The sequence below is a fragment of the Sarcophilus harrisii genome, chromosome 4 (genome assembly GCF_902635505.1).
Source record: "Sarcophilus harrisii chromosome 4, mSarHar1.11, whole genome shotgun sequence".
In the NCBI taxonomy this organism is placed as follows: domain Eukaryota; kingdom Metazoa; phylum Chordata; class Mammalia; order Dasyuromorphia; family Dasyuridae; genus Sarcophilus; species Sarcophilus harrisii.
The window spans coordinates 289,265,487-289,287,427 of NC_045429.1; positions in this window are offsets into that span (position 1 = coordinate 289,265,487).

The window sequence follows — 21,941 nt, forward strand, 5'->3', positions numbered from 1 at the left end:
CTGGAATGAGAAACTCTCTTCTGGAATTGTCTTTCCACTTTTCCTTGATTATTCTCTTTCTCATATTCAACTGCCTGTTTATAAATGTTTGTCTCTGTCTGTAAATCTTTGTTTGATCCTGACTTCTCCTTAAACTATCTTTTTATTTTTTCCACAGGCAAATATCTAGAATTAGCCATTTATGTTCCATTGTCTCCATTTACTCACCTCCCACTCACTCTTCAGTTCTTTACAACTCAACTTCTAACCATAATACTCTACTGAAATTAGTACTAAATCCAATGGCCTTTAGGCAGCTTTATTGTACCTAAATGTTCTGAAACTTTGACATTACTAACACTGGCTTCTGTCATACTGGTCTCTTTTTGTTCTCTTAGTTTACTTTCTCAGTCTCCTTTCTTGGACAATTGCCCACTTCTACCTTAAGTTTAGGTGTTCTAGACTGAATTCCCTTTCTCTTCTATCGTCTATTTCTTGGTGAATTTCCATAAATTCTCTACACAGTTATCTCTACACAGATAAATCACAAAACTACATATCCACCCAATCTCTCTCTTGAACTCCAACCCAATTTACTGTCTCCTGGACATCTCTACATGGATGTCTCAAAAGCATCTCAAATTCAATATAACTGGTGCTCCAGATCACTCTTGATCAGAGAAATGCAAATTAAGACAACTCTGAGATATCTCTACACATCTGTCAGATTGGCTAAGATGACAGGAAACAATAATGACCAATGTTGGAGGGGATGTGGGAAAACTGGGACACTGATAGATTGTTGGTGGAACTGTGAATGGATCCAACCATTCTGGAGAGCGGTTTGGAACTATGCTCAAAAAGTTATCAAACTATGCATACCCTTTGATCCAGCAGTGTTTCTACTGGGATTATATCCCAAAGAAATCTTAAGAGGGGGAAAGGGACCCACATGTGCAAAAATGTTTGTAGCAGCCCTCTTCATAGTGGCAAGAAATTGGAAAGTGAGTGGATGCCCATCAGTTGGAGAATGGTTGAATAAATTATGGTATATGAATGTTATGAAATATCATTTTCTGTAAGAAACGACCAGCAGGATGATTTCAGAGAGACTTGGAAAGACTTACATGAACTGGTGCAAAGTGAAATGAGCAGAATGATCATTATACATGCCAATGACAAGATTATATGATGATCAATTCTGATGGATGTGGCTCTCTTCAACATTGAGATGATTCAAACCAGTTCCACCTGTGCAGTGATGAAGAGAACTATCTACACCCAGAGAGAGAACCATGGGAACAGAGGGTGGAACACAACATAGCATTCTTATTCTCTCTGTTGTTATGTGCTTGCATTTTTTTCCCTCAGTTTTTCTTTTTCTTCCTTTTTGATCTGATTTTTCTTGTACAACCAGATGACTATATAAATATGTATACACATATTGGATCTAACATGTATTTCAATATTTAATATGTATTGGACTACCTGCCAGATAGGGCAGGGCTGGGTGGAAAAAGGGGAAAATTTACAACAAAAGATTATGCAAGGGTCAATGTTGGAGAAATTACCCATGCATATGTGAAAAGATTTAATAAAAAAATTTAAAAAATTCAATATAACTGAAATGAAACTCATAATCTTTTTTTTTTTGCGAGGCAATTGAGGTTAAGTGGCTTGTCCAGAATCACCCAGTTAGAAAGTGTTAAGTGTGTGAGTTCTGGACTTGAACTGAAGTCCTCCTGACTATAAGGCTGTTGCTCTATCCACTTCACCATCTAGCTGCCCAGGGACTCCTAATCTACCTATGATCTAATCCTAACATTAATGTTAATAGTGCTGATAATTTATGTTCTTAAACATTTCCCTATTTCTATTGAGAACACCATCATCTAGTCATTCAAATTTGAAACCTGAGAATCAATTCAATTCAATTCAATGGGCATTTATTTTCATTGCAGTTTTTGTGCTTTAAATTTTTTTATTGACATCTTTTATTTTTGTCTTTCATATCCAAATATATCCCTTCCCAGAGAGTCTTTCCTTGTAACAAAAAGGATAAAAAAGAGCAAGTACTGTATGTTGTTTAGCAAACTAAGCAATTGTCAAATAAGACTGTCAGTATATGCAATATGGGTGTGAACACCCATAGCCCTCCAACTTGCAAAAGAAGTGAGGAGTGCATTTTTTTGATCTTTGGGGCTAAAGTTGATCATTCTAGCTACGATAATGTTCAAAAGCATTTGCATCTATGCAAATCTATGTGTAGCTATATGCCAGGTGCCATGCTAGGCCCAGGATATATAAAGACTAATAGAAAACAGTTATTTCCTTCTAGGAGCTTGCATTGAACTGGAGAAAACAGGAGGTACACAGTTAAGTATAGTAGATATAAAAATTAAAGACAATTTAGGGTAGACGCTAACTTTTAGAAGAGAAAAGGAAAATCCTGTAAGAGACTGCACTTGGCATAACCTTCAAAGGGAACTAGGGATCCCAGGAGGCGCATGAGACATATACAAAGATACAAAGGCAGAATATGGAATGTTGTATATTGGGAATAGCAAATAGATCATTTTCCCTTAGAGTATAGGGGAATAATGTGAAATACATTTGACTTGAATCAGAGTCTGAAGAACTTTCAATGCCAGAGATGACCTTGCATTTTCATAGAGATAATGTTGTTATGAACAGATAGATACTGTAGATGAAGTATAGTCAAATGTGACTTCAGACTGGGTGATCCTAGCAAATCATTTAATCATATTTCTTCATTTGTAAAATGAGCGGGAGAAGGAAATAGCAAATCACTCCAGTAGCTTCACCAAGAAAACCCCAAATCAAAGAGGTCAAGAAAAATCAAATATTTAACAATATTTTTGTTCAATTGTGTCTGACCCTTAGTGACCTGGTGATTTATACTGTCCATGGTGTTTTCTTGGCAAAATGGTTTGTCATTTCTTCAATGGATTAAAACAAAACAGGTAGTGACTTGCTCAGGATCACACAGCTAATACATGTCTAAGGCTGGATTTAAATTCAGGTTTTCCTGACTCCAGGCTCAACATTCTTATTTGTGGACTCACCTAGCTAGCTCCTATAGAGGTAACAGGGAGTCACAAATTGATGTACTTATTTCCCCCATTTTCTACATTTTATCACCTACTACTGTCCCTAATGCTATTTCTCCATATCTCTGCCTCTCCAGATCACCAGCTTCAAGCATGACCTCAGATGTGCTTCTAGATCTTTCCTTATTTCTCCTCACACACCAGTTGTTAGTGTTTTACCATGAAATTATTTTGTATTTACCATGTATATACTTTGTATTTGTTTTATCTATGTTCATGTATCTTCAACCCCCTCAAACTTCTTGAAGGCAGGAAGTATTTTTGTCTTTGTATATCTAGGTAAGTATTTAAATAGATAGCTATAGATACATATACACACACATAGATATAAATATAGATATATACATATAATGCTAAATTGCATTGAGTAAGTGATAGGATCTAAGAGGGGATAGGCAATGTGAGGAAGCAGAAGGGAGAAGTAGAGAATGAAGTAATACTTTCAAAAAATACTTTCATAGAGTATCTGCTAGCAATAGTAGGCACTATTTAAAACTATTATAGAAGCAGTTTGGTGGCTTTGTGAATGAGACCTGGAGTTAGAAGACCCACATGTGAGCTTTGTAATGTTGAGTAAGTTACCCTGCCTCATTTTCCTTAACTGCAAAATGGAGTTATTAGAATCTACCTCCAGGAATGTTTTATTTATTTTTATTTTTATTTTTGCTGAGGCAATTGGGGTTAAGTGACTTGCCCAGGGTCACACAGGTGCTAAGTGTCTGAGGTCAGATTTGAACTCAGGTCCTCCTGACTTCAGGGCTAATGCTCTAATTACCACACCACTTAGAGTGGTAAAAGGACAGAAAGATGAGGGGCATATAGAAGTATAGAGAAAACTCAGCAAGGCGCCAAAGCCCTCCTAATCTTCCTTAGGAAGGTGAAATCCCACTAACAAAGCTAACTCCATTATTACAAAGATTGACAGGCCAGAGACTTTTGGCCATGATACCCAACTATGAATTTACTATATTTTGTTCTTTAGATTGTCTTTTCTATAAGATCAATTTGGTGAACTTTCTAATCGACTTTAGAAATTACAAAGCAATGAATCTTTGGGGCTGTGATAGTCTTTCCTCATAGAGAAAGTGGGTGTGCCCTCTAGTACCTTCTTGAGAAAATAAAGGTACTGCTCCTGTTTATATTGTCCTTTGTTTTCTTAGGGAGTTGATCATTAGCTTGTTCTATCTCTTTTTCTAAAATGGGACTAAGTAATTTATTTCCTCTTCTGTTAAAGCTGGGCAATCTATATTTTTGTAGATATTCCTCCATTTCACGTAGGTTATCAAATTTATTGGCATAAAGTTGGGCAAAATAGCTCCAAATTATTGCTCTAATTTCCTCTTCATTGGTGGAAAGTTCTTCCTTTTCATTTTTGAGACTAACAATTTGATTCTCTTTACCTTTTCTGATCAAATTAAAGGTTTATCTATTTTGTTGGTTTTTTCATAAAACCAACTCTTAGTTTTATTTATTAATTCAATAGGTTTTTTTTTTTACTTTCAATTTTATTAATCCCTCCTTTTATTTTTAGAATTTCAAGTTTGGTATTTGATTGGGGGGTTTTAATTTGTTCTTTTTCTAGTTTTTTTAGTTGCAAGCCCAATTCATTGATCTGCTCTTTCTCTATTTTATGCAAGTAAGCATCTAAAGATATAAAATTTCCCCTTATTACTGTTTTGCATCCCACAAATTTTGGTATGTTGTCTCATTATTGTCATTCTCTTGGATGAAATTATTAATTGTATCTATGATTTGCTGTTTCATCCATTCATTCTTTAGGATGAGATTATTTAGTTTCCAATTATTTTTGGTCTGTTTTCTCCTGGACTTTTATTGAATGTAATTTTTATTGCATCGTGGTCTGATAAAAAATGCATTTACTATTTCTGCCTTTCTGCATTTGATTTTGAGGTCTTTTATGTCCTAATATGTGGTCAATTTTTGTATAGGTTCCATGAATTGCTGAGAAGAAAGTGTACTCCTTTCTGTCTCCATTCAATTTTCTCCAATTTTGTAACAGGAAAATCAAATTATACATGCACTTCTATGTGTATCCATAACAGAAATACAATTCTCAAAAGTTCTTTTCTTTTTACCTTTTTATGCTTCTTGTGAGTTCTATATTTGGAGATCAATTTTTTGTTGTTGTTGTTGTTTAGCTCTGGTCTTTTCATCAGAAATGAATGGAATTCACCTGTTTCATTGAATGTCCATCTTCTTCCCTGAAAGAAAATGCATAGTTTAGCAGAGTATTTTATTCTTGGCTGCATTCCAAGTTCCTTTGCCTTTTGGAATATCAAATTCCAGGCCCTAAGATCTTTTAAGGTGGAAGCTGCTAGTTCCTGGGTAATCTTTATTGTGGCTCCTCAGTATTTGAATTATTTTTTTCAGGCTGTTTGTAATATTTTTTCCATGGTCAGATAGTTCTGAAATTTAGCCATGATATTCCTTGGAGTTTTAATTTTGGGATCTCTTTCAGTAGGTATTCAATGAATTCTTTCAATGACTATTTTACCTTCTGATTCTGTGGCATCTGGGTAGCTCTCTTTGATGATTTCCTGGAAAATAGTGTCTAGGCCCTTTTTTTAACATGGTTTTCCAGAAGTCCAATAATCCTTAGATTGTCTCTCTTAGATCAATTTTCCAGATCAATTATTTTCCTAAGTAGGTATTTTACATTTTTTTCTATTTTTTGCTTTTGCTTGACTCTTGATGTCTCATTGAGTCATTCATTTCCATTTCTTCAGTTCTGATTTTTAGTGAATTGTTTTTTTCATTTACTTTTTCCACTTCCTTTTATATTTGTCCAATTAAACTTTTAAAGGAGTTGTTTTCTTCTATGGAATTTTTTTTCCCATTTCACAAATTCTGTTTTTCAGGGAGTTGTTTTTGTCCTTCATTTTCAAAGAAGACCAGGAAAATCATTGGTGATGTCCTGAATTGAATTTAAGTGAAGTAGTTGCACAAGTGACCAGCCTTACTCTCTCTTTCAGAGTTATCAAAAGTCAAGTATCAGAACAAAAACTGAGATTACTGGTATAGTGTATATATACTGGCCTAGGGTATCAGAGAATGATCTTGGTGTCTTTGAATATGTGACCAAGCTTTAAGCGCTTCATAGTTCTACCTCTTTTACCCACCTTCATGGCTATTGGAACAAATTATTTTTATCTACCCATTCTGCCAGGGGAAAGTAACTTACCTAACTCATGAGGTTTGAGGCCTGTTTGGCGCTTCAGTCAAGATAGTTTTACTGAGACGTGGCTGCTGCACATGCTATACGCCTTTTTGGAATCACAGGTGAGAGTTGGGCAAATCAGGTAAACATCAAAGATGGATGAGCAGCCCTGAAAAGAATTCAGTAAGCTCTCATACTAGAGGTTCAGGTCCTCTAGAACACCCTGAACACCTGGTTATGTTAAAGATGATTGAGCAAGGCACAATCTTGGCCCAGATGCTATTCTCCCCCCTTGTCTAAAAAGTGAGCAGATAGACCAACCTGTGCAGCCTTTTACTTTTTAGAATGAATGAATGACAAAACATTAAGCACTATAGCTAAACTTTTGACAAAGGATTGGGATTAAAAACATCAGCAAGAAAGTACTAGACCTCAAGAAATTTATATTCTAATAGAGTACTACTCAGAATAGTAAGCTAGAATTGGAGGGAGGGGCAATGCAGTTTGGAAGTGGCCAGGAAGTGGTATAGTGGCCTGGTTCCAGACAAGATACAGTAAAAGCTCCTCTCTCAAAGCCCAGAGTTCCAAAGGTTGAGTCCAGTTCCTGTTCAGAGAACAAACTCAAATGCAGCAGAGACCTGTATTTCTGGAAATCGAGAGGAAATCTATGTATGCATTCACTCTCCTCCCAGGAACCAGTAAGAGCTGTACGGGTTAGGATTGAATGACCTACATAAAGCTACCCTTCTTATGTTAGCCAAAAATATGCTATTTAGTGATACTGATGTCTGTGGCTTCCAGAATGTATGTTTCAGCACTGAAGGATCCTTATATTTTGAGATGATGAGCTAGGCAGCACATTTGATTTTGAGTTTGGGGATGCCTCTCGTGTTTATTCTTTGCTGTTCATAAGTGGATAAATGAATAATGATCCACGATTAATTATGTCCGGCCTTGGAAACCACTCTGAGTTCAAGAGCTTCTGTTTTCCTCTCTTTCTTTGGGAGAAGCTGTGTAATTTTGTTAGTGATTCATTTATATAAAGGGGTAGGGAATGCAAATTAGAGGAGAAATTTTCACTCCATAGAACATCAAACCTCCCCTTCAATAAATTGATCACCTGTAATTTCATCACCAAGCTGATAGACTCTGTTTTTAATAGATAACACCTTCTCCAATCCCTCGGTTTCCTTTCCCCTCTGATTGGAGGACTAGAGGGTGGAGCAATAAGCTTCCCAAAGTCTTCCTTTATAGAGGACTCAGAACTTCACTAGTAACTATCCATTTTCTATCAGCACCTCTAGTTTCAACTGTAATGGAACATCATGCCCCCTGGTGACCATACATATCCATCTTTTCAGCTTCCTTTGATTTGTTGTCTTTGCCCACAGATTGATTAACAACCTTTTTTCAAGAAAGAAATATCTTTTTCTTATATCCTCAGTGCTTATCCTGTAAGAGATTCACAAATTTTATTGAATTGAAAATATCATGTTTAGATAAGTCTTAAGTATCAGCTTCCCAACTGAATATAACAGAAATTATTATTGTTTCTTGTTTGAATTTGTTTCTGTCAAATATATACTTGTGAAGGTAACATTTAATATTTTTTTTTTCTGATTTTTAATTTCTTTTTTCTAATTTTTAAATTAATTTTTTTTAATTAGCAAAAATCTGTCCTTTCTCTTCCCCATTTCCTGATCTCAATTAAAAAAGACAAAAAAACCCTCATGTACAGTTAAGTAAAATAAATTTCCATATTGTTCATGTTTTAAAAGACATATCATATTATGTTATATTAATGTTTTACATAATCTGAGTCTGTCTTTCTACAAGGAGGTGGATAGTGTGATTTTTTTTTTCATTAATCCTTTGGAAACATACTGAGCAGAATTCAGAAATCTTTCAAAGTTATTGTTTTGCCAATATTATTGACGTTGGTATTGTTCTCTTGTCCCTGCTCACTTTACTCTGTATCAGTTCATACAAATTTTCCCAGATTATTCAATTATCCCTTCATTATTTCTCACAGCACAATATTATTTCATCACATTTATATAGTATAACTTGTTTAGCTATTCCTCAATTAATGTGCACCCCCTCTCCTCAGTTTCCAATTCTTTGTCACCACAAAAAGAGCTTAAAATAGTTTTGTACATGGTTATTTAGAATCCCTTCCTTTATCTATTCCTCCTATTTCTGAATTGAGGAAATGTATACACAATACATATATATATATGTATATATTTCCCCTCCTTTGACCAGTTCAGATAAGAGTGAGTTGCAAGTATCAACACCCCCCCCACTCCTATTCTGTATTGCATGTACTTCTACTTGCCAGACCTGATTATAATGAAATAATTTCCCCTAACTTTCCTCTCCTTCCTTCCACCCCTTTCTCCTACTTTTCCTTTATTCTTTAAAGATCAAGTTTGTATGGGAGGCATTGATATTTCATTTTCTATGATACCTTTAAGTAAAATGTAATTTCAGTGGTTAGCTCTTTTTAACTCTAATTACTTGTATCCCCAGTGCTTATCCTGGCACATAGTAAGAGATTCATAAATTTTATTGAATTGAAAATATCTTGTTTAGATTAGTTTTAAGTATCAACCTCCCAACTGAATATAACAGAAGTTATTAGTGATTATAATTGTTACCCCTGATTTTTAACATTTTCTTGAAGTTTAATAAATTCTGTCCTACCCTGTCTTTTGAACTCTGTCTCCAAAAAAAAAAAAAAAAAATATGAAGACATAACAATCACTTCTAGATCTTACCTAATAACATTTCTACTAAGAGCTCTAATAATGATAGGATTCATCAGGGACATATATATCATCTATTCTTATTAGAATGTACACAGTTGGAGATCATTATATACATCAACGATGATACTGTATGAGGATGTATTCTGATGAAAGTGGATTTCGTCGACAAAAAAGATCTAACTCAGTTTCAATTGATCAATGATGGACAGAAGCAGCTACACCCAAAGAAAGAACAGTGGGAAATGAATGTAAACTGTTTGCATTTTTGTTTTTCTTCCCAGGTTATTTTTACCTTCTGAATCCAATTCTTCCTTGTACAACAAGAGAACTATTCGGTTCTGCACACATATATTATATCTAGGATATACTGTGACATATTTAATATGTATATTTACCATGCTTGCCATCTGGGGGAGGGGGTGGAGAGAAGGAGGGGAAAAGTCAGAACAGAAGTGAGTGCAAGGGATAATGTAAAAAATTACCCAGGCATGGGTTCTGTTAATAAAAAAGTTATAATTAAAAAAAAAAAAAGAAAAGAATGTACACAGTTTATCCATATTTAGTTGCTTATATTTGTTAATGTTTACTTTTTTATTTCTCTTTACTTTTATACTTCAAAGATAATATGAAGCTGTTTTTTGATCAAGAATCTTGAACATCCTCTATTTCATTTAAAGATCCATTTGTTTCCCTGTAGAATTACATACTCAGTTTTTCTGTGTAAATTATTCCTGATTATAAATCTATATCATTCTTCCCTTGCTTGAATATTGTATTTCAAGCTCTCCTAATCCTTTCTGAAGATCTGCTGAATCATTTGTAATCCTGATTGTTTCTCCTTGGTACTGGACTGACTGCAGTATTTTTTCTCTTCCTGGAAGCACTATGATATTTCTAGGAGTTTCTATTTGGAGGTTTTTTTCACAAGATAACTGGTGGATTCAGTTTCCACCTTGCCCTTTGCTTCTAAGATATGTGGGTATTTTTCTTTTATAATTTCTTGAAATATATTTGGAATGTTTTTCTTTTTTTCGTCATAACTTGTAAGTAGTATAAAGATTCTTATTTTTTTTCTTCTCATTCTGTTTTCCAGGGCAGTTATTTTTGCTATGTAGTATCTTAATTTTATTTGCCCCCCTCCCAAAATAGTTTGACTTTGTTTTAATATTTCTTGATGTCTCATAGTCATTAGCTTCTATTTGTTATATTCTAATTTTTAAGTATTTTTTTTCTTAGGCAAGATTTGATATCACTTGTGTCAAGCTGTTCCTGATCTTTCCAATTCTTTCTTCCTTTCTCATTTTTTGTCATTTTGTTTTCTAATGCTCTCATTTCATTTAGAAAAATATTTTTAATTTCTTTAAATTAAAAAAAAAAACTCCAGGAATTCTAGTTGATTTGTGACCAAGCTGTGTTTTTCTTTGATAAAATATTTTGGAGTCATTTTCTTCTGGATAGATGTCTTGTGTACCCTATTACTATAATAGCTTTTTATGGTGGGATTCTTTTTTTGTTTGTTATCCTCCTAGTCTGACTTCAGACTTTATGTTAGGAGCAGACTCTAAGCACTTCTGAAGATAATATCTAGGCTAGTCCTTCTGATTTCTTTTTTTTTTGGGGGGGGGAGAATATTTTTGTTGTTCAGTCATTTTCACTCATGTCCAATTCTTTGTGACCTCATTTGGGGTTTTCTTGGCAAAGTTGCTAGAATTATTTTCCATTTCCTTCTCCAGCTCATTTTTACAAATGAGGAAACTGAGACATTGATTTGATTATGGTCACCCAGTTAGTTGTGCCAGAGACCAGATTTCAACTCAGAAAGATGAGTCTTAGTGTTGGGTTATTCCAGGATCTCCCAGACAGTACAGACTGGAGACTTGAAAACTTTTAGTACTCCCAGAATGCTCTGATCTAAAACAAAGTCTGATCACTAGCCCCCTTGATTTGAACTCTGTAAGTTACCACCCCCCCCCCCCAAGCCAGTTGGGGTTAAGTGACTTCCCTAAGGTCATGCAGCTAGGAAGAGTTAAGTGCCTGAGGATGGATTTGAACTCAGGTCCTCCTGAGTTCATGTAGTGTCCTTCTGGAGGTCCCTGTTCGGGCACCAAAATGTAGTGTGCTATCTAGAGCCCCCACATTGGGGCCAAAATATACCTTCAGGACTAGCTCTCTGGAGGATCTTGGGACCAATAGGGCCTTAGTGGAGGAATGAAGAAGTCAGGAGACTCACAAGGATGGTCAAAGATGGAGTGTCCTTATTTCAAGTCCTCTCAGTCCTTAAATACCTTGGTATGATTACATCATTACAGCACACTAAGTATGTGTAAACTACGGAACCATTACGTCATCACATCACACTGAGTAAGTGCTGACTATATATAGTAGCATTACATCACCACAGCACACTGTGCAAGGGATGACTATAAGCATGCTGCTATTGATATGCAAATGTTTCTCTTTACCATAAATACCTCTTGCTTCAAGTAGAACACAAGTGGTCACCCCCCTCCTTGACTTATTAGAAAGGGTAAGAACACCAAAGGGAGGTGGGGAGCCAAATCACACATTGTCAGCAAGTTTCCTCTGGGCTGAAGGGTCTTATGCCTTACCCAGCGTTCCCCCACTATCTGTGGGCCTCTACACTCCAGGGTTGATGCTCTATTCATTGTGCCACTTAGCTGCTCCAGAATTCTATAAATTCTTGGATGTGGTTATGGGAATAAGCAACATATCTGTGGGCTTACCTGGTTTTATTTGTTTGGAGTTTCAGTAGACTGCAGGTATTCTTATAGTTAGAGCTGACTTGGCATAGAAGTACTAGGTTATTATGTGTGCTGGCCCATGATTTTCTTTCCTTCTTGACTAGAGAGAAAGATTCTAGTTAGTTGGCTTTTCTCAAACCAAAAGATGGCAGCAAATGGAGCAATGATAATATTTTTGCAATACAAATTTGCATTTTTAAAACAAACATTATAACAGAACTGATTATATAAGGACTGGTGGAGGAAATGAATTAAATGTGGAAGTGTGAAGGATGACACAGAGAAGTGTCATGACAGCGGAGAAATATTTGAATTGATAAGACTGAAGCTACATGTAATAATATACAAATTGAAGGAAGGAGAGAACACATTTAGAAGTTATAGAACTTAAAAGTTGTAAGGGAGGGAGGAACCTCTAGAGGGAAGTGGGCAAATGGATATTTATATGACTTGAAAGCAGAGAAGTTTTATTAGAGAAACACAGGGACCACATTGCATCCAGGGCAGTTCTCCAGTCATTCTGATCTATATCTGGTTATTGGATGCAGATGGTATTGGAGGAGAAAGTGAGGCTGATAATTCTGCACAGCCTACCCTCACTTAATCAAATTCACTTGCACATCATGGCATCATTTCCTGATGTCATGGTTCTCTTCAAGAACAAAAGACAAACAAGCTTTGTGAACACAATGTTGCCCCATGGGTGATTCAACTGGAACTGGTCAGTTGACCAACAAAATCCCTCCTTCCCTTTTTCCCTACTTCCTTCCTTCCCTCCCTCCATCCCTCTCTCTCTCTTCCTCTTTCCCTCCCTCCCTCTCTTCTTTCCTTCTTTCCTTTCCTCCTTTCCTTCCTCCCTCCATCCCTCCCTCTCTTCCTTTTCTTCCTTCCTTTCTCCTTTCCTTCCTTCCTTCCTTCCTTCCTTCCTTCCTTCCTTCCTTCCTTCCTTCCTTCCTTCCTTCCTTCCTTCCTTCCTTCCTTCCTTCCTTCCTTCCTTCCTTCCTTTTTTAATTCCATCCTTCCACATAGGGTACCATACTTTTACCTGCAAATACTCTGCTTTGATCACTGAAAACTCCCAAAATATCTAGGAGTTTATCAGCTAGATTTCTTTCTTAAGGACCACATGGTCTTAACTTAAATCACTCTGGCTCTCATTGATTGGTCAAATATAGGTCCCAGGCAAGTCCCAGTTGGTCCTTATTTGGGCCCTAGTTGACTCAAGAGTGAATGTAAATTCACTGTTTAAGCCAGAAATCCTAAGGATTTTCCCCTCCCAGATTTTATTTTTTTACTAAGTAGAAGAGGCGATTCTTTCTTTTTATTAAAGGTTTTTATTCACAAAACATATGCATGAGTAATTTTTCCAACATTGACCCCCTGCATAACTCCTGCCACAAATTTTCCCCTTCTTCCCCTCATCAGGCAGGCAGTCCAATATATGCCAAATATGCTGAAATATATGCCAGATCCAATATGCATATACATATTCACACAGCCATCTGATTGAGCAAGAAAAATCAGATCAAGAAAGAAGAAAAAGAAAAAACAAAATGCAAGCAAATAATAACAGAGTGAGAATGCTATGCTATATTCCACCTTCTGTTCCCATGATTCTCTCTGTGGGTGTAGATAGATAGTTCTCTTCTTCACTGCACAAGTGGAACTGGTCCGAATCATCTCAATGTTGAAGAGGTAATGCATTGATCATCATGTAGTCTTGTTGCTGTGTATAATGATCTCTTGGTTCTGCTCATTTCACTTTGCATCAGTTCATATAGGTGAAGAGGCGATTCTTTGCTTCATTTCTTACCTAGTCTCCAGTCTTATCTCAGTCAAACTGAGAGCTGTTGGAGACCTTAGTCTTCCTACTTAGCATCCTGGGATATCTCCAATCATCTTGATCTATATCTGCCTACTGGATCCAGATAGTACTGGGGGAGAAAGTGAGGTTAGTGATTTTGCACAACCCACCCTCATTTAAATGCAATTCATTTGCATGTTATGACATCATCTTTCAGATGTCTTGGTCTTTTTAAAGAACAATAACAATATGGAAAAGTGGGAAAATAGGAAAATACATAAAGACCAGTTGAAAATCAGTAGTTTAATCAGTTGAGACAATAACTCCAGCAAAGTGCAGGATATGAAACAAATCCACAAAATCACTGACATTTCTAAACCAAACCAAACTATTTAACATGTTCTATTATCTTTAAATTTCTGATGAAAACCATACCCAAAATATGTTGTTGATATTTCCCTTATGACACACATGAATTTGAGTTGTAGGTAGGAATTTTAATAAGGAAATGAGGCATTATTATATTTGAAGATTCAGAATTTATATCTTGACCAAGAGAAAATTATACATAGCAAAAACAAGATTATGTGATGATCAACTGTGATGGATGTTGGAATCTTTACAAAGTGTTAAGCCAATAGAGTTGATAGAGACAATAATTATCTAATTTGGCATGGTTCAATATGATTGATTTGATCTTAGAAGGAGATATTTTGGGTCAGAACTTGAAACAAGGTACTAAGTACAACTGATAGAACCGATGCTTGTGTTCACACCTTTAGAGAGCTCATAAGTATCTAAGTACTCAATGGAGTTCACACGTTTGGGAGATTTCAGGCTTAGTATGAGATATCCGAATTTACACCTCCCTTAGGGCCAGAGAGCACTCTGGGAGATAACCCAGAATCCCTCTCTCTCCAGAAGGAGGAGTTAACCTTTGAAAGATCATATATATACAGGAAACTCTTAGAGCTTGAGAGAGTTTTTCTTGGGAACATTGACAGGAGTCAGAGAGGAGCACTCTGGGAGGAAGCCCACAAGCCCTATCTTCGAGGCAAGAGATTCATTGCATCTTCCAACTTGGTGCTGGCTGGAGGCTGAAGGAAGCAGAGGCAGAAGCCAAGGACAAAGCTGCAAGATCTCTTGGAACCAAGCAGAGAGATAGGCCTGAGCTAACCGGGCTATATTGAAGGACACAATAAAAGATCTGAACTCTTTTATCAGCTGGCTGTGTTTTGGAAAAAGAATACCACAGATGGACTTGGTTCTTTTCAACAATGAGGTGATTCAGGACAATTTCAATAGACTTGTGATGGAGAGAATCATCTGCATCCAGAGAGAAGACTATGAGGACTGAATGTGGATCACAACATAATATTTTCAACTTTTTTTTTTTTTGTTGTAGTTTGCTTGTTTTTTTCCTATTTTTTTTTCCTTTTTGATCTAATTTTTCTTTTGCAACATGATAAATGTAGAAATATATTTAGATGAATTGCACGTTTAACATATATGGGATTACTTGCTGTGTAGAGGAGAGGGGAAGGGGAGATTGAGGGAGAAAAATTTGGAACATAAGATTTTGTAAAGGTGAATGTTGGAAATTATCTTTGCATGTATTTTGAAAAGTAGAAAACTATTATTAAAAAAAAATTTTTTACATTCTGGATGGAGGTGAAGTACAAGTCAAATTTGTACCTTAAACCAGAGCCAAGGGAAGAATAGGACTAAGAGGAGCAGGAATTTGTTTGTTCTAGTTCATACAGGACAAGTGAAGCAAACTCCCTACTTCCACTACCACTACCTATTTTTAGAGATGGGACTAAATCAGTTGTCCTTCATTCTCAAAGAAGACCAAAATGACATCACTATCTTAGAGTCGAGTTACAGTGTGTCTAACTATGGCTGATCAGATCAAGACAAGGTCAGAATGTTCTGCTACAGACCCCATAGAAATAGTTCCTATGAACATTTGGGGTGGATTCTCTAACTTTGTACACCTCGAATTTCTTCTGAGCTACTTCAATTCTGTTTTTCTCATAGAACACACCATGCTGGGCAGATCTGTGCTAGAGTCTCCCATGTCGTACAATCAATCCTAAAGTTCTTAATAGAGATCTTGAGAGTATTGCTTTCTCTGACCAAACACTTGCCCTGTGTGAGTTCTCCATAAAATAGTCTTTTTGGCAATTGTACATTTGGCATTCAAACAATGTGGCCTGCCCAACAGAGTTGCACTTTCTGCAGTAGAGTTGGAATGCTTGGCAGTTTAGTTCAAGAAAGGACCTCAGTGTCTGGTATCTTATCTTGCCAGGTTATCTTCACACTTTTCCTAAGACAATTCAAATGGAAATGATTGTTTCCTGGCATGGCCCTGGTATACTATCTAGATTTCACAGGCATAGAACAATGAGGTCAGTACAATGGCTCTGTAATTTGGTGGTCAGTCTAACATTTCTCCTCTGAGCTAGCAAGAGGAGGTCATGTCCCAGAAGTTCAGGATGCCACCATTGTCCATCTCTATTAAGGTAAAGGGAATAGATTATCTTGTGATAATCATGGGGGAGAGGGATGTGTCTCTCCTAGACATCCTTTGCAAGATTCTTGCCAGAGTCCTCCTTAATAGGCTGATCTTACACCGGAAAAAAGTCATCTATCTGAGAGTCAACAAGAGGCCAAGGAACAATTGATATAGTGTTTACTGCTAAAGAATTCTAAGAGAAGTGCCAGGAGCAGAACAGAGGTCTGTATACAACATTGGATCTGACCAAGCCCTTTTGATACTAACAGTCATGAAAGCTTATGGAAAATTGTCAAAATTTGGTTGACCAGAGAAGTTCTTAAGTATAGGATGTCAGTTTCATAATAGCATTTGTTAGATGTTGGTGTGCAACAAGGCACTGTGCTTGCTCCCATGCTCCTATTCTCCCATAATATCTTTAGCCTTGTTGTCAAATATCAATGAGGACAAACATGGAATCAAAGTCAACTACTGCACAGATGGTAAATTCTTCAATCTGAAAAGACTATGAGCTAAAACTAAAGTGGAGGGAATATTGGTGCATAATTTTTTGTTTGTAGATGATTGTGCATCCAGTGCATCTTCTGGAGGCAAGATACAAAAAATGCTAATTTTGGCCTAACAATTCCAATTAATGCAAAAACAACAACACAGTTACTCTATCAGCCAGCACTACACCATCCATCAGTGGAACTATCAATTACAGCAAATGGTGAAGTTTTGAATGCTGCGGATAAGTTCACTTAATCTATCAGTATACTTTCCAGGGATGTCCACATTGATAATGAGACTGGCACACTCATTGCCAAAGCTAGGACTAAATTCCTCATTTTATGAGAGTCCAGCCTCAATCAAATATATATATAGGCATTGTACCAAGCAATATGGGATACAAAAATAAATGAAACAGTCTCTGTGTTCTAGGAGTTTATATTTGTTTAGGGGGAACATCATATATATAGATAAAAGTAAAATATAAAAGTAGTCATTCCTGGTTGAAAAAGTGTACAGTATTAAAAACAAAGGATCAGGATAAGCTTTTGTAGGAACTGATAAAAACAGAACTTTGAAGGCTGCTTCTTGGCCTGAAGTTCTACAAAGCAGAAATGAGGAGGAAGCACAGGAGAGACTATATAAAAGCACAGGGGTGAAAAATAAAATATCCTGTATGGCAAACAGCAAGTAGGCTAGTTTGGCTTGAATGTATAAAGGAGAGTAATCTAACAATGAGCCTGGAAAGATAACTTTAAAGGTCCAAGAAATTTTTGTAAATGATTCTGGAAGTAAGAGGGAGCCACTAGAGTTTCTTGAGCAAGTGGGTGACTGACCTTACCAGAGCTTTAGAAATATTAATTTGGAAGCCATTCATAAAATAGATTGGAGAGAGGAGAGAAGGTGAGGAAACTGATGTACAGCAATTTGCACTAAATGTTGAGATTGGTAAAGGCACTAAATGGGGTTCAGCCATATGATGAATTCACAAAGGTCTTTCTCTTTGCCAAAAGATATTTTTTGAGAAGAGGTTACAGACAAAATGGTAAGGTAAAAAGATAAAATAGAAACCAGGAATGGTAAATATGAAATAGATTTGGAAAAGCACATAGTTAGCAAGGAAAAGTGCTTTTAATTAACAATGGAAAAAGACCAGTTCCCTAGTGGAACTCACAATTAATCAGGGGAAAGGGAATATATTATGAGATAGGAATATCCCACTGACTGGCAGGCTAAATCCATAGAAGAGTTTAGCACCCTAAAATTAGGAGAAAAATACCATAAGGCATGGGGAAGGGAATGGGACACTTCAAGGCAGAATGCCATGGTGGGCTAACCCAAAAGGGATTCAGTAAAAAGATGGTAAAGGCATCAGATTTATAGGGAAATTTAACCAGGAGTGAGGGGGAGGGAGGGTTTGACATAAATTGGCTTTCTGATTGGATATAGTCAGATAAAAGTTACCCAAGTTCTCTATGGGGAGTGAGACTTTAAGGTTGAACTGATCCCCATCAGTTGCCCTTCTCTACTTGGCCTTAGGAAGTAATCTAAACAGTACTTTAGGCTTTCTCCACCAATCCCACCTAATGACCCAGAACCACATCAAAGGAAACAAATGTAAAATAATACTGAAGTAGAGTTGACAAGATTTGGCAAATGACTGAATGTGAATGAAGAGAGAAGAAATTTGAGAATGACTTTAAGGTTGTAGATCTGTGTGACTGGAATGATGATATGGTGGTTTTTAGAGGGAACAATGAGTTTTGTTTCAGGCTGAGTTTGAGATATGCATGAAATTTCTAGGTGGAGATGGAGAACATAGATATGTGGTAAATTGGGACTAGAATCTAGGAAAAAACTGAGGCTGCTTATATAGATTTAGAAATTATCTGATCTGCCAAGGGAAAATCAGAAACTTTATGAGCAAAACTACAAAACACTTTCCATACAAATTAAGTCTGAACTAACCAACTGGAAAAATATTAAATACTCTTGAATTGGGCGAGCAAATATAATAAAGATGACAATACTACCTAATCTATTTAGCGCTATACCAATCAGACTCCCAAAAAACTATTTTGATGACCTAGAAAAAATAACAAAGTTCATATGGAAAAATAAAAGGTCAAGAATTTTAAGGGAATTAATGAAAAAAAAATCAAATGAAATTATCTGCATAGAACTGATAACATCACAAAGTATGAGAGTATAGAAAAGAGAGTTCCTCACCTGGGATTTGTGAACTTTTTTGGAGTAACTATTTCAGTTTAATTGATTTCCTTTATAATTCTGTTTTTTTAATTTAAAAATTAAAAAAAAAAAAACATTATTCCCAGAATATCTGGGAATTCCCAGTATCATGTCTATGGCAGTTGATTCCCAAATGGGTATATCCATTTTTATCTTCTCTGCTGAGTTCATTGTCTCCCCATAAATTCTATCCTCTTCCTAACTTCCCTATTACTGCCAAAGATATTGCCATTATCCCATTCATTATCCCACCTACAAACAATCTTAATGTCATCTTCAGTTTCTATCTCCTACTCAATCGACAGATCCAAATTGTAGCCAAATCTTGTTTTTATCTTCACTCACAGAGCTACCTACCACTCTGCTTCTGGCTTTCATAAGCTTTCTGGACTATTGCAATAATAGCTTTCTGATTGTTTTCCCTGATTCAAATCTCTTCCCACTCAAAACATCCTCCTCTCAACAGCCAAAGACAAGCACTGTGCTAAGTTCATGGCATATAAAGAAAAGCAAAACCTGTCCTTGCCTTCACAGAGGTCACACTCTAATGTGGGAAACAATATGCAAACCATTATATTAAAATAAAATATATACAGGATAAATTGGAGATAACTAGCATTAAAGGAGATCTGGAAAGGATCCTTGAAGAAGCTGGAATTTTAGCTAAGACTTTAAAAAAAAAAAATCCAGGGAAGCCAAAAAGTAGAATTGAAGAAAGAATTCCAAGTTTGGGAGATAGCTTGTGCAAATGCAGAGTTGAGAAGTGAAGTGTCTTAAAGAATGGCAAGGAGGCTAGTGTCATTGGGTTATAAAGTATATTCCACAGGTGTAGAAATATTGAAAAAATAGGAAGAGGCTAGAATATGAAAACTTTAAAAGCCAATTAAAGGATTTTTATAGTTGATTCTTGGAAGTAACAGAGAACCACAGAATTTTACCCAATTTAGGAGAGTTAGAAAGAACACTTTGATGGTAGGATAGAGGATAGATTGGAATGGGGAATTAAGGCAGGGAGATCAACCAAAATGTTATTGCAATAGTTACACTGTGTTGTGATGAGGGTCTATATCAGAATGGTGATGTCAGAGAGAAAGAAGAACAAAATGAGAAATTTTTTAAAAATATTGCAAAGGTAGAAGAATCAAGATTTAGCAATAGATTGCAAAGGGAGGGGACATATGAGAAAGTGAGAAGTTAAAAGACACCTTGGTAATTAAACCAGGGTAACTAAAAGAAGATGGAGAGAGCCTTAGGGGACCCCCATGGTTAATGGGAGGTAGGGTAGGAAATCATCTGAAATGAAAGAAGAGGGAGCTCTAGATGAATGACCTCATTTTTTTTCCTTTTTTGTGAAATCTAAGTCAAGATCCTCATTGGAGAAGCTGTGAGAAGCAGGAGCTAAGGGAGGCCTAAGAAAGGATGAAAAGATTTGGAAAAGCCTCTTGAGTGATATACCAAATACATTAGGGAGATATAAAGGGATTACCTTGGAATAGTAAAGCCAAATTGAGATTGCCTAGAATAAATTAGTAGTGGATCCAGCCAACAGTGATCTTCCTAAAGCTTAGCCACTGTTACCTCCTACTATTGAGTAACTGTTCTTAGTATCTTCCTCTTACTTACAGGATTAAGCATAAAGTAACTCTTGTGTGACTTTTCAAGCACTTTATAATCAGACTCCTTCCTAGTCTTCTTAAACCTTTTCTCCTTTCCACAGACTTCCTAACGGCACAGGCCTTTTTACTCTTCCTTGACAAGAACAGCCTTTTCAAGAGCTGCCTACAAAATTTCGCCTGCTCACCCCCATATCCTGGCTTCTCTAACTTCTTTCAATTTTCAGCTCAAATTCTATCTTCTGCAAGAGGTCTTTCTTAGTTACCTCCATTGCTTGTGCCCATCCTCTGAGAGTATCTTCTATTTATTCTATATATTGTATATATACTATACATGTACATAGTTGTTTGAAAATGTTGTCTCCCCTATTAGATTATGAACTCCTTAAAATCAGGGACTATATATATGTATATATATATTTTTTCTTTCTCAGTATTTCTAGTACTAAGTAGTGCCTGTCACAGTGTAAACACTTAAAAAATGCTTGTTGATAGAGAATGGGGCTGTAGTCTTCACCAGAATTCCAAATGAATCTATGAAATATAAAATGTTAAGGACCTCTAGTGAAAAGAAATAAAAGAAGAGATGGAGGAAAGAAGGGTTATGCCTAGGCATAATAAATGGACAAAATTGATGATCTTTTAAAACATTTTTTTTATTATAGCTTTTTATTTACAAGATATATGCATGGGTAATTTTTCAGCATTGACAATTGCAAAACCTTTTGTTACAATTTTTCTCTGCCTTCCTCCCACCTCCTCCCCGAGATGGCAGGTTGACCAATACATGTTATATATGTTAAAGTATATGTTAAATACAATATATGTATACATGTCCGTACAGTTATTTTGCTGTACAAAAAGAATCAGGCTTTGAAATAGTGTACAATTAACTTGTGAAGAAAATAAAAAATGCAGGCGGACAAAAATAGAGGGATTGGGAATTCTATGTAGTGGTTCAATTTGATGATCTTTTAAAGGAAATTGAGAAGTGGATAGAGAACTAAGAAAGAACTTAATGAAAATTAAATTCAGAGAGAAGGGAAGGGATGGTGAATAATCCAGTACTGAAGAAAACATAAAGAACTGAGAAAGGATTCAGGAAATCCTAAGGACTACTAGAGGAAGAAGCTCTTTAGAGGGTGTGGAGGTAAGGAGTTACATGAATGAATAACCATGAGAACAAAGTTAAGAATACTTATCTGCAGTGAAGAGAAAGACCTTGGAGAATAAACAAGAGTGGGAGAAATTAGAAATTCAGGGCATCACTTTCCTGTTTTGGAAGGTTATCTGTCCCTCCCCTCCCCCCCACTCCCTAGTCCAGCACCCCGCACTCCCCCTCCCCCCAGTTCCTTTCAGAAAACAGGTTACCTGTTAACTGACCAAAGAATTAGCTGAGGAGAAGGTCATAAACAGATCCATTCTTGAATATATTTTTAGCAA